The sequence below is a fragment of the Bison bison genome, unplaced genomic scaffold (assembly GCF_000754665.1).
Source record: "Bison bison bison isolate TAMUID 2011002044 unplaced genomic scaffold, Bison_UMD1.0 scf7180017864166, whole genome shotgun sequence".
In the NCBI taxonomy this organism is placed as follows: domain Eukaryota; kingdom Metazoa; phylum Chordata; class Mammalia; order Artiodactyla; family Bovidae; genus Bison; species Bison bison.
This window is the reverse complement of record NW_011494738.1, coordinates 2,356,288-2,370,209: the sequence shown is the minus strand read 5'-3', so window position 1 is coordinate 2,370,209 and position 13,922 is coordinate 2,356,288. Positions and strand designations below refer to the sequence as shown.

The 13,922-nt window shown below is 42.0% G+C and overlaps 1 pseudogene; it reads right to left on the bottom strand.

Moving 5' to 3' along the window:
• Positions 1-8,801: 8,801 nt before the first annotated feature.
• LOC104989888 lies at positions 8,802-13,126 on the bottom strand (annotated as a pseudogene).
• Positions 13,127-13,922: the final 796 nt, after the last annotated feature.

The following is a 13,922-nucleotide window of genomic DNA, read 5'->3' as shown; positions in this document are numbered from 1 at the left end:
CCTTCAATTTTGTCCTTTGCCCTGAATGCCAGCAACAACTGGAAGAACTTGTTTTGTTTCCTGAGGGGCATCCAGAACTTGGCTTCTGGTTTAAAAAACAGCTAAGGCCTAAAAGGATCTAATTCTGCCACCATCTAGCATTTGCAAGTTCACAGTGTTTACCTATGTGGCTTCAGCTTTCAGAGAATGCAGAGACCACTTGCAGGTCATGTGCCCAAGACAAGGGTCTTACGGTTCCTGAGACTTTGCTGAGCCTGCCTTTATAAAAATAACCACTCACGTATGGACCAATCCACCGTAAATGACAGTCCCTTCCTATGGTTAGAGTACTGTGTACTCTGAGACAGCTTCTTTTCCAGACTACAGCAGTTAAAAGCTCATACAACTGCCAAGGTCAAAACATTTCTGACCACACCCTAAAGTTTACTCATACTGATAAATTTATGTAGCTCCTCTCCATTCCCAGTTTGAGTCTTGATTTTTCAGTATCCTTTAACATCTGTCTGATTGGAGGTCTTCAAACTTGAGGGTTGTACTCCCTTTTAAACTGCAGATTTCCCCAGGCCCTGCATGGGTAGAGCTGGTCTCCTGAGCATCTTATATCCAGGGAGAGAGCAATTGATTCAGGCTATGTGGGCTGACTGGCTACCAGGTGATCTAAAAGTTGGTTAGAGAATGCTGGTTTATTTTCCACAAATTTGCCAATCAAGTAAGCCATTCCTCTTTCCCTGAGATAGATTGGATTTAGAGGCAAAAAAGCCAAGAGGTAAACTAATTGGATTCTCTCTGCATGGGAAGAAAGAAGAGTGTAGGAGAAATGTTTTCTGCTAAAAGGTGGTCTCTCTCAGTGCATTAGAAGACATAAAGGTATTTATGTCTTAAAAATATTTCAGGCAGGGGAAGACAGGGGAACTTGAGGAAAGTACAGAATGGTTTAGAATAATGATTGTAGAGTGTAGAATAAGAACTCAAGGAGAAATTAATTATTTTAAAAATTCCTGAATATCCCTGATGGTCCAACAAGATCCAGGAAGTTTGAATCAGGGAACTGGGATGAAGAAAGGTGAATAATGGAAAGGACTAATCTGTTTTTTTTCTTTTGGCCATAGGGCATGCGGGATCTTAGTTCCCCCACCAGGGATCAAAACCCTGCCCCCTGCAATGGAAGCACAGAGTTTTAATCACTTACTGGACCACCAGGGAAGTCCCTAGAAGGAAGTCATACTAACCAGACTGAGAGATAACCAGGATGACTGTAATGACTAGGCTCTAGTCAAGCCAAATGAAATGCTGATACTACACGTATTTAATATGAGCCAGGTTTATGTGGATTATCTCATCTAACCTTCAAAGGAATCCTGAGAGAAATTTAGGGCATAGACAGATTAAGTAAGTCATCCCTGGTCATTCAGCTAGTGAAAGGCAGAGTTGGATTTAAACTTAGGCAGTTTGACGATAAAATCTGTAGTCTTGAAAATAAATAGAAGTAGTAAACAAGCTAATTAATTAAATCTGTAGTCATAACCCCAATACTACGGGTTGATGGTTGATGGAATATATGTTACCCTGAGAACAAAAACCAGGTTCAATAGAATGGAGAAGTAACAAGCAAGAGGTGATAGCTGGGGATGAACATTTCAGTTTAACATCTTGGAGGTTGAGCAGTTTCCGTATCCAAGGAAGCTAAGTGACAAGAAATCAGTAAGGCTGAGGGACTTTCCTGGTGGTCCAGTGGCTAAGATGCCTCACTCTCAATGCAGGGGGCCTGAGTTCCATCCCTGGTCAGGGAACTAGATCCCACATGCTGCAACTAAGTCCTGGCACAGCCAAATAAATAAATAAAAAGAAGTCAGTAAGGCTGAGAAAGTGTGAGGTCAGGTTGTCAAAAAAATCAGAGAGAGCACAAAAAAGTCATAGAGAACAAAAGTCATGTTAACTTTGTCAGGGATGATATCATTGTAATGAGAAAAAGGGAAGTTCCTGAAGCTATCAAGGAACAAAAGGGCCAGCCCCAAGGCTGGTAGACAAATCTGATAGGGAAGAGGGTATGTAAACATTGCAAAACAAAGTATGTCTTGTTCATTTTCTCCCCCGCCTCTCAATTTGCAGAGCAGGCGACCCCCTTAATTTTACTTTGGAAAAAAATGAAGAATGAACAAAGGCTAAGAGATGTGTTGCATTGCTATTAATTATGGCTAGTTGATAACAATGTGAAATATAAAGTCTCAATAATTTGTTAAATCTTTGTAGTTTGGCTTGTCTCATTTTAACATTGAGAATCAAGCTATTGTATACCTAAGTAATCATTTACTATGAGAATATACAGAGAAATATCTAGAATAGAAATATAAGACTTTTATTCCCAGGTAAAAGTATAATACTTTTATTCACAGAAGCTGCTTTCTTATTTTTCATTAAAATTTCTGGATTTATCTGATATACATGCCATTTAAATATAATTTTTATTTCCTTGGATATTCTTGAATAAAATATTCTCGTGCTGTTACATGGCAGAAATTATATTCAGTGCCACTGTTTTGATGACATTTTTTCAAAAATCTCTTGCTCCTTGGTGGCTCAGATGGTAAAGAATCTGCCTACAATTCAGGAGACCTGGGTTCAATCCCTGGGTTGGGAAGATCCCCTGGAGAAGGGCATGGCAACCCACTCCAGTATTCTTGCCTGGAGAATCCCTATGGACAGAGGACCCTGTCAGGCTACAGTCCATGGGGTTGCAAAGAATCGGACACAACTGAGCAACTAAGCACTGCACCCCCATTCTCAGATTTGTATTAACTTATCCTTCATGAATTCATAGCATTTTTTTGTAATCTCTCTCTGGAATGCTCTCTCTCTCATAGTGATGATAATTATAATAGGAAGATCTCTACTATGCAGTTCTTAATCTCTTTTAAAGTCACAAGCATTTAATGCTGTAGTTTGCTTTTTTGTGTCCCTCTTTATTTCAGCTGATTGTCCTTTCCTCACTGGAGAATGGACTGTGTCATTTAGCAATGAGCTAGCTTATGAGCTTTTATACTTTTGGTTCTAGATCTTTATTGGAAACATCAGATGATGACCTGACATGTGACATCTAGGTGTATTTTCAACTATTTTCTATGTGTTTCAGCTATTTTCTGATGTGTTAAAACAATTCTGATCTGTTTTTTCCTTCTAGGGCATTTTCTCTTTGAGTAAAATCCTTTGTCATTTTTATAAACACTTTCAGAGAATTTGATTTGAGTTTTAAATGGTTTCAAGGCTGTTCTGGTTTTTAGAATATCTACACCTGAAAGTTTTTGAACTTGAAAAGTACCTAAAGGTTTTACTGATTTAAAACACTCCTGAAATAAATAGTTCAGTTCCCCGTAATAGGTTAGTTTGTTGAATTTATTTTGCAGTTGCCTTTCTGTTTTTCCTATGCCAAATGAAAGCTTAGCACTGTCTCTCTTCAGAGAAGGCAATGGCAACCCACTCCAGTACTCTTGCCTGGAAAATCCCATGGATGGAGGAGCCTGGTAGGCTGCAGTCCATGGGGTTGCTAAGAGTCGGGCACGACTGAGCGACTTCGCTTTCACTTTTCACTTTCATGCATTGGAGAAGGAAGTGGCTACCCACTCCAGTATTCTTGCCTGGAGAATCCCAGGACAGGGAGCCTGGTGGGCTGCCGTCTCTGGGGTCGCACAGAGTCGGACACTACTGAAGCGACTTAGCAGTAGCATCATGTCCATTGAGTCCATGATGCCATCTCTTGCCTGATAACAGTCATTTGTTTCTGCATTCTTTTGTTCTCTTCAGTCAATTCACTCAGTAGTGTCCGACTCTTTGCAACCCCAGGAACTCAGCACATCTAGCTTCCCTGTCTATCACCAACTCCCGGAGCTTGCTCAAACTCATGTCCATCAAGTTGACCTGTTCAAAGGCAAACATCATGGCTAGGCTTAGATCACAAATTAGCTTAGGTCAAAAAATGGTTTCTCTTATGTCAAGAAAGCCATGCCTGGTTCTCTTTCTCCAGGGACCCTCTGCCCTATCTACTTACCCTTATTTCCTTGGCTGCCAACCTGACCCACAGTCATTGCCTTCATCATCTCTGGCCTGGGCTCTTTCTTTGCTCAAAATGTCACCTTTAGGAAGCCTTCTCTGAGCCCTTACTATTTTTTTCTGACCTCTTATTTTATCTCTCTTTTTTTTGGTGGACGGGGGGCAATGCGAGGCTTGAGGATTGTAATACCCTGACCAAGGAGTGAACCCAGGCCCCCAGACGTAGACGTGTGGAGTCCTACCTACTGGACCACCACGGGCTTTCATGACCTCATTTTATTTTATTTTATTAATGATTTTAATTAATTTATTTACTCATTTTTGGTTGTGCTGGATCCTCCTTGCTGTGTGGGTTTTTCTCTAGTTGCAGGGTGAGGGCTTCTCATTGTGGTAGCTTCTCTTGCAAAAGCATGGGCTGTAGGGTGTGAGGGCTTCTGTAGCTGTGGCTCCCAGGCTCTAGAGCACAGACTCAATATTTGTGGCACATGGGCTTAGTTGGCCCACAATATACGGGATCTTCTCAGACCAGGGATTGAACCCATGTGTTCTGCATTGGCAGGCCATTTCTTATCCATTGTGCCACCAGGGAAGCCCCCTGACCCTCTGTTTTAAATTACACTCTTAAAGCAATCTGTTCTTTTTCCCTGCCATTGTTTTATTCATATAGCATTTACTGTCCTCTGATATATTTTAATGGGTATATTATTTATTACCTGTACTGCCACATGCTCAAATATAAGTTTCATTTGGAGTTTGAGTTTATTGATTGAATAGTGTCAGACACAGAGAAGTCTCTATGAGAGAGAAAAAAAAAAAAAAAGAATGAGTAAATTTAGCAGTTAGCGTGAGAAGTGAGTATAGTATAACCAAATCTATGGTTTTTCCAGTAGTCATGTACAGATATGAGTTGGACCGTAAAGAAGGCTGAGCACTGAAGAATTGATGCTTTCAAACTGTGGTGCTGGAGAAGACTCTTGAGAATGCCTTGGACAGCAAGGAGATCAAACCATTCAATCCTAAAGGTAATCAACCCTGACTATTCGTTGGAAGGGCTAATGCTGAAGCTGAAGTTCCAGTACTTTGGCCACCTGACACGAAGAGCTGACTCACTGGAAAAGACCCTGATGCTGGGAAAGAGAGAAGGCAAAAGGAGAAGGGGGTGACAGAGGATGAGATGGTTAGATAGCATCACTGACTCAAAGGACATGAATTTGAGCAGACTCCAAGAGATAGTGAAGGAAAGGAGAACCTGGTGTGCTGCAGTCCATGGGGTGGAAAAGAGTTGGACACAACTTAGCGACTGAACAACAACAGTGAGAAGTGACAATTGTTTACTAAACAAAGTAATCCCTGGGACATTGGATAAGAATCTGTGATTGTGCTTACAGTGGAAACTTTAAGAAGCTTAGTGGAATGCAGACAGGTGGGAAACACCTGAGAACTCAAACCTTTGTGTGGCTGGCTTCCTTCCTTCCCTTTTGGGTTCCTTTGGTGAAGATAAGGGTGGGGCTGGGGTCATGTTCATCTTTACTTAGTTTAGCTAAGGTAGATTGAAGCTGTAGGTATTGCATTTTACCTGATGATCTCAAACTGTGTGATACTATTCAGCTAGCTTCTCCATTCTCCAGTCTGTCATAAACTGTGTGTGGCTTTTACAGAAGTGAGAATTCTTATATCTCTCCCTCATCAGGACAGTTTCCTCCTGCAGGATCCCACTTTGCTCAAGCCCTACTCCCTGCTCCATATTAGTGTGAATGTAGTTTACTCCTGGGATGGCATCTCTCTACTTCTGTCTTTCCTTCCCTTCCACTGCTCTGCCATCTCTAAATGATACAGCCACAGTCTTTCACTTCAGACTTTTCAAAGTGTGACCAGCTTTCCTATGTACCCCCAAATTCTAGGAGATACAAGTTAAGCTCTTCAAATGATTCTCTTAAAAAATTCTTTATTTGAGGGGTAGGAACTCCCCTCTCCCGTCTCCTGTATTGGATGGTAGGGGCAGGAATGTACAGAAATGCTGGGGACCTACCTCACCACTTGCTTCTTCAGCCTCAGTGAATTTCTCACCAACTCACGTAGTCTGGTTCAGTTCAGTTTAGTCGCTCAGTCATGTCCGACTCTTTGCGACCCCCTGAACCGCAGCACGCCAGGCCTCCCTGTCCGTCACCAACTGCTGGAGTCTACCCAAACTCATGTCCATTGAGTCGGTGATGCCATCCAACCGTCTCATCCTCTGTCGTCCCCTTCTCCTTCTGCCCTCAATCTTTCTCAGCATCAGGGTCTTTTCAAATGAGTAGTCTGGAGGTGGATCATAACTTAACGCTGATAAAACTTGTGTCTCAATGTTTTAACATGTTCAGAAAAGCACCTGCCTTTAGAGCATGGAAAGTATTTGACATCTTGTGCAAACAGCAGAGGCCTCAACTGAGCCTGAGACTCTCTCCCACCACTCATTTTAGATTTGTTGGTCAATTTGCCTTCCATCCCCAACACACCCTCTTCATTTCATTCACAGTCCCTGAAATATATGAAAGACTCTCTTCTCTGTCCAAGTAACAGATGACTGAACTAGAGATGGACTCCTAACCCTGGGAGGAATCCAAAGATGGTCCATTCTGGTTCTCTCCTGACAATATGAACTGAGATTTAAGAACCTATAGTACGATGGTAGTAGATGATTGAACTCAGAGTTATTTAGCATCAGGACTGAGAGTCCTAATGGATGAACTGGTGAGTAAACAGAAGAAGGAAGCAGAAGCAAACAGGAAGGCATACAGCCAGAGACATGGGGAGAGCAGTGACTGTTGCTTTTCCATTTCCTGGAGACATTCTACCATGCTGTCTGCATTTGTTTCTGTAAGATTCTTTTATGTTCTTTCTTTTTTATAGTCTCTCTTTTTATATCAGCTGGTTGAGTGAGAAATGACTGCTCCTTGCAAAGAAATGGAACAGACTAGAATAATAAATTTGTAAAGGATTATTTTTTTCTGTATGACATTTTCTTTAGTATGCCTCAGTGGATATTTTGAATTTAAAACATATCATAATCCCACACTACTCAAAGTACTGTCTGAGGACCAGCAGTTTAGGCATCACTAGGAGTGTTAGAAACGCAGAATCTCGGCCTCCCCAGATCTACTGAATCATAGGATCCCAGGTGATTTCATACGCATTTGACAGCTTGTGAAGCCTAACTGTAATTTACTCTACACGTTTGGTCAAATCAGGTCAGTTCAGTTGCTCAGTCGTGTACTACTCTTTGCGACCCCATGGACTGCAGCACGCCAGGCTTCCCTGTCTATCACTAACTCCCGGAGCTTACTCAAACTCATGTCCATCAAGTTGGTGATGCCAGCCAGCCATCTCATCCTCTATTGTCCCCTTCTCCTCCTGCCTTCAATTTTTCCCAGCATCAGGGACTTTTCCAGTGAGTCAGTTCTTCGCATCAGGTGGCCAGAGTACTGGAGTTTCAGCTTTAGCATCAGTCCTTCCAATGACTGGTCAAATCAGTCTTCCCGAAATACTGCTTTCATCATATCCCTAGAATTTTAAATGTTCCTCGTTGCTCTCAGAAAAGTCAAATGCCCCAGTCTGACACTCAGTTAAACAAACCTCATCTGTGTCTCTAATCTTTCTTATATGGATGTCCACTCCAGCTAAATCAGTCTAGTTGGTTATTCTCCAAATATGCCAAGTGTGATATTCAGGGACTTTGCTCATGACATTTGCCTGTCTGGAATTTTCCTTCCCATCTCCCTGCATCCCTCCTTGAAAGACCGGTTCAGTTTCTGCATCTCACTTCAGCTCACACTGTTGTTTCATCCTTTGATCATCTGTAACTCTACAGTAGCTATTCTAGGGTAGTTTTTTGTTTGTTGTATTTTTGTATTTTTTATACTTACAGGCTCTCCTCCCTCATCAGTGCTTACCACAATGTGGTATATAAGCATATACCAGTGTCTCTATTCATTGGTTACATCTTTATTTTTTTAATGGCTTTTAATTGGGAAGAGACTTGTTACTGTATACAGTTCTAATTTTTCTAATTTCTTTAACCAAGCAGGGGTTAAGTCCAAACAGAAAGAAACTGAAAGCAGAGTGCTCACTCCCTTTTGTATTTGGATGTAAATTTTCATCACACTCTGAGAGTGCACTTATTTCTGTGACATTTTTATTCCCCATCATTATACAAAGATGGGACCTATATAAGCACATGTTGTATACGGGAAAGTTTTAATGGATCTCTTTTTAAAATATATCTGAAATATTGCAGTTGATGTTGTATGTACACATAATTTAGGAGTCAATTGCTCTGTAATTCTTCTTATGAAAAACAGTATCCCTCTCTACCTCCATCTTGCAGTATCCTTGAGCATTAGCAGAGTAAGGAAGTGTAGATGCCTCAGTGCTACTATGTTAAGTCTACGTTCGACTTAGGCAGGTGGTCATGAGTGGAAGGAGAAGCAGATATGAGTGAGTATAGGCTTCCATTTGTAAGCCATTTTCACTCTCCTCTCCTTTAGATCTGAGCTGGTAGAACATGAAAAAGCTGAAGAGACTCAAGATGTGCCTGTGCTGGGACCTGATAACTGAGAGTGTGGTCCACAAAACTGCATGTGCATCAGTACCATCTGGAGAGCTATTACTGGGCCCCACTCCAGTGATTCTGACTTAAGAAGTTTTGAGGTAAGGCCCCCACATTTGTGTTTCTTTCCTCCTTTTCTTTTTAAGAAACAGGAGCCACGTTTTTTGTCTGTTCATTTCTTGCATCTGAAGTACTCCTTGATGGCATCGTGTGCCTGAGACTCTTTGCCATAGTCCTTACCTACCACACAAATGCAACCAACCACTTTACTGGGTTTTCCCTCTCAGTCAGTTTTAAGAGAATCTACCCATTCCTCTGGGGCTTCCCTGGTGGCTAAGTGGTAAAGAATCCACCTGCCGATGCAGGAGACGTGAGTTTGATCCCTGGGTTGGGAAGATCCCTTGGAGAAGGAAATGGCAACCCATTCCAGTATTCATGCCTGAAAAATCCCATGGACAGAGAAGCCTGGTAGGCTCCAGTCCATGGAGTCACAAAAGAGTCAGACACAACTTAATGACTAAACAACAACAACAACAACCCATTCCCGTAGTTTCTTGTTGTCATCAGCCTTAATTGCATTGATTTGGTGTATAGCACAGAGGCCTCCACCAGTTCGTGTGCATGGGGAGAGAAGCCCCAGGCTGGTGGGGAGGGAGTAGGAGCCTCTCTCATACGTGTGAAAGGAATGAATTGGTGTGCTTCCTTTCTCACCTGCACTATCAGACTTCTCACAGGATTTAAATAAGTGCCTTGGAATGCTGAGCAATTTCCAGGAATCTATGTGCAAATGCTCATATCCCTACAATTCTAAAGAAAGCCAAGCTGCCGTTCTTTTTCTAAGGGGTAATATTCTGTTATCAATGTGGAAAAAGTTTCCATGTGGAAAAAAGTCAACTGATTTCTTATTGGCAGTCTCAGCTATTTACTATTTCATTAACATATAATGTTAACTTTATCTGTAATTTAATTACAAGTTGATTCAGTTCAGTTCAGTCGCTGAGTCATGTCCAACTATTTGTGACCCCATGGACTGCAGCACGTGAGGCCTCCCTTATCCATCACCAACTCCCAGAGTTTACTCAGACTCATGTCCATTGAGTCGGTGATGCCATCCAGCCATCTCATCCTCTGTCATCCCCTTCTCCTCCTGCCTTTAATCTTTCCCAGCATCAGGGTCTTTTCCAATGAGTCAGTTCTTTACATCAGGTGGCCAAAGTATTGGAGCTTCAGCTTCAACATCCGTCCTTCCAATGAATATTCAGGACTAATTTCCTGTAGGATGGACTTGTTGGATCTCCTTGCAGTCCAAGGGACTCTGAAGAGTCTTCGCCAGCACCACAGTACAAAAGCATCAATACTTCGGTGCTCAGCTTTCTTTATAACTGACTCTCACATCTATTCATTACTATTGGAAAATCCATAGTTCTGACTAAATCGACCTTTGTTGGCAAAGTAATGTCTCTGCTTTTGAATATGCTGTCTAGGTTGGTCATAACTTTTCTTCCAAGGAGCAAGCGTCCTTTAATGTCATGGCTACAGTCACCATCTGCAGTGATTTTGGAGCCCAAAAAATAGTCTGTCACTGTTTCCACTGTTTCCCCATCTATTTGACATGAAGTGATAGGACCAGATGCCATGATCTTCGTTTTCTGAATGTTGAGTTTTAAGCCAACTTTTTCACTCTCCTCTTTCACTTTCATCAAGAGGCTCTTTAGTTCGTCTTTGCTTTCTGCCATAATGCTGGTGTCATCTGCATATCTGAGGTTATCGATATTTCTCCTGGCAGTCTTGATTCCAGCTTGTGCTTCATCCAGCCCAGCATTTCACATGATGTACTCTGCATTAAAGTTAAATAAGCGGGGTGATTATATACAGCTTTGACATATTCCTTTTCCTATTTGGAACCAGTCTGTTGTTCCATGTCCAGTTCTAACTGTTGCTTCCTGACCTGCATACAGGTTTCTAAAGAGGAAAGTCAGGTGGCCTGGTATTCCCATCTCTTGAAGAATTTTCCACAATTTATTGTGATCCACACAGTCAAAGGCTTTGGCATAGTCAATAAAGCAGAAGTAGATGTTTTTCTGGAACTCTCTTGCTTTTCGATGATCCAGCGGATGTTGGCAATTTGGTCTCTGGTTCCTCTGCCTTTTCTAACACCAGCTTGAACATCTGGAAGTTCATGGTTCGCATACTGTTGAAGCCTGGCTTGGAGAATTTTGAGCATTACTTTGCTAGCATGTGAGATGAGTGAAATGTGTGGTAGTTTGAGCATTCTTTGGCATTGCCTTTCTTTGGGATTGGAATGAAAACTGACCTTTTCCAGTCCTGTGGCCACTGCTGAGTTTTCCAAATTTGCTGGCATATTGCATGCAGCACTTTCACAGCATCATCATTCAGGATTTGAAAGAGCTCAACTGGAATTTCATCATCTCCACTAGCATTGTTCGTAGTGATGCTTCCTAAGGCCCAGTTGATTTTGCAGTCCAGGATGTCTGGCTCTAGGTTGTTGATCAAACCATCATGATTATCTGGGTCATGAAGTTCTTTTTTGTATAGCTCTTCTGTGTATTCTTGCCACCTCTTCTTAATATCTTCTGCTTCTGTTAAGTCTATACCATTTCTGTCCTTTACTGTGCCCATCTTTGCATGAAATGTTCCCTTGGTAACTCTTAATTTTCTTGAAGAGATCTCTAGACTTCCCCATTCTATTGTTTTCCTCTATTTCTTCGCACTGATCACTGGGGAAGGCTTTCTTATCTCTCCTTACTATTCTTTGGAACTCTGCATTCAAATGGGTTTATCTTTCCTTTTCTCCTTTGCCTTTCAACACAGAAATGTAAAGCAATCATCCTCCAATTAAAAATAAATGAAATTTTTACAAAAACCTAAATTTATCAATGAAAAGAGGATCTCAACACAGACTCACGTGGGTCTATGCATTCACTACAAGAGAGCGGAAACTCAGGTCAGCACTGTTCCTCGATAAACAGCGTCAAGGACGCCATCTGTCTGTGGGAAAGTGACCGCCCCAGGTCGCACGATGTCCAGGAGTAAACCCAGAATTTGAGACTCACAAATAAAGACTACAGGGGGACGGACGTCCCTGGGGTCCAGTGGTTGAGAATCCACCTGCCAGCGCAGCAGGCAGTGGTTTGATCCCTGGTTGGGGAACTAAAATCTCACACATGCTGCAGCTACGACCCAAGGCAGTCAAAAGAGAAAAACACCACTGAGTAAGGCCACCTCAGACAACCATTTTGCGTTTTTGCATTTCTTTTCCTTGAGGATGGTCTTGATCTCTGCCTCCTGTTCAGTGTCATGAACCTCCATCCATAGTTCTTCAGGCACTCTGTCTGTCAGATCTGATCCCTTGAATTTATTTCTCACTTCCACTATATAATCGTAAGGGATTTGATTTAGGTCACACCTCAATGGTCTAGTGGTTTTCCCTGCTTTCTTCAATTTAAGTCTGAATTTGGCAATAAGGAGTTCATGGTCTGTGCCACAGTCAGCTCTTTGATTCCAAAGATGCAAAGATCTTTGCAGCCAAAGATGCATATGTGCAGCCAAAGATGGTGAAGCTCTATACAGTCAGCAAAAACAAGACTGGGAGCTGACTGTGGCACAAGTTGATTCAGTTCTGTTCAGTCGCTCAGTCGTGTCCGACTCTTTGTGACCCCATGAATTGCAGCACATCAGGCCTCCCTGTCCATCACCAACTCCCAGAGTTCACTGAGACTCACGTCCATTGAGTCAATGATGCCATCCAGCCATCTCATCCTCTGTCGTCCCCTTCTCCTCCTGCCCCTAATCCCTCCCAGCATCAGAGTCTTTTCCAATGAGTCAACTCTTCATATGGGGTGGCCACAGTACTGGACTTTCAGCTTTAGCATCATTCCTTCCAAAGAAATCCCAGGGCTGATCTCCTTCAGAATGGACTGGTTGGATCTCCTTGCAGTCCAAGAGACTCTCAAGAGTCTTCTCCAACACCACAGTTCAAAAGCATCAATTCTTCAGCACTCAGCCTTCTTCACAGTCCAACTCTCACATCCATACATGACTACTGGAAAAGCCGTAGCCTTTACTAGACGAACCTTTGTTGGCAAAGTAATGTCTCTGCTTTTGAATATGTTATCTAGATTGGTCATAACTTTCCTTCCAAGGAGTAAGCGTCTTTTAATTTCATGGCTGCAGTCACCATCTGCAGTGATTTTGGAGCCCAGAAAAATAAAGTCTGACACTGTTTCCACTGGGAAATATTAAAAAACAACAACAACAAAAACAACAAAGAAACAAAGGACCTCCACCAACTTGACATAGAGGCTCATCACAGTTGGATGGAAGCATGCAAAGATGGACTTGGCACTTGTCTAAGGGTTTGGCAGCTTTGTGAGTTCCACGTGCCAGGCCATCATGGATGACGATGGTCTTCAGCACCTCTTGTAAAGCAGGATTAATGTCTATTACACCTCCAGCAACAATGCCTTCTTCAGCCATGGCGGTAGGTTATGGGTACTTTCTTGGCCATGGCAGTAGATTATGGGTACTGCTCATCTGGAATGCACATGAGCCTCTGCCTCCACAGTAGTGGCCGGGAGACAGCAAGAATTTTCATTTTTAACAGATTTTAGATGATTCCTAGTTGATGCTGCTGGTTCAGGGACTGCATTTGAGAATCACTAATATAGGCGGAGAAAAATATAAAAAGGGAAAAAAACTGAATAAGTATGATTTGTTCATCTAGGTCCTTCTTGAAGGTCTGAAAATTGTAACATTAACTCAAATAACAGGTTTTAAATGAACAAAAAGCACAGTTGTTTATTAAATAGAAGCGTTTATCCTTTTTGCTCTTTATAGCAAGTGTTTGCAAACATCAATGTCTATCTGAGAAAGACTTTTAGTTTTATTTATTAAAATTTGTGAATGCAAAGGAAATATGTTTGTTTTCAAACAACAGTGAAATTAGTAAACAATGATAGAAGTAGTCTGTAGATTGCTTTCATCTTGTGTTCTCATAGATGTTTTGGATAAGCTGATTTTTTTTGCCAATTGAGTATTGGTCACCTATTTTCTTTTTAATTTTATTTATTTATTCATTTATTTTTGGCTGCACTGGGTCTTCATTGCTGCGTGAAGGCTTTCTCTAGCTGTGGTGAGCAGGGGTACTCTCTAGCGTGGTGCTCAGGCTTCTCGTTGTGGTGGTTTCTCTAGTTGGCAGAGCACAGGCTCGGGGGCGTGCAGGCTTCAGTATGAGTGTGGGTTCAGTAGTTGTGGCACACGGGCCCAGTTGCCC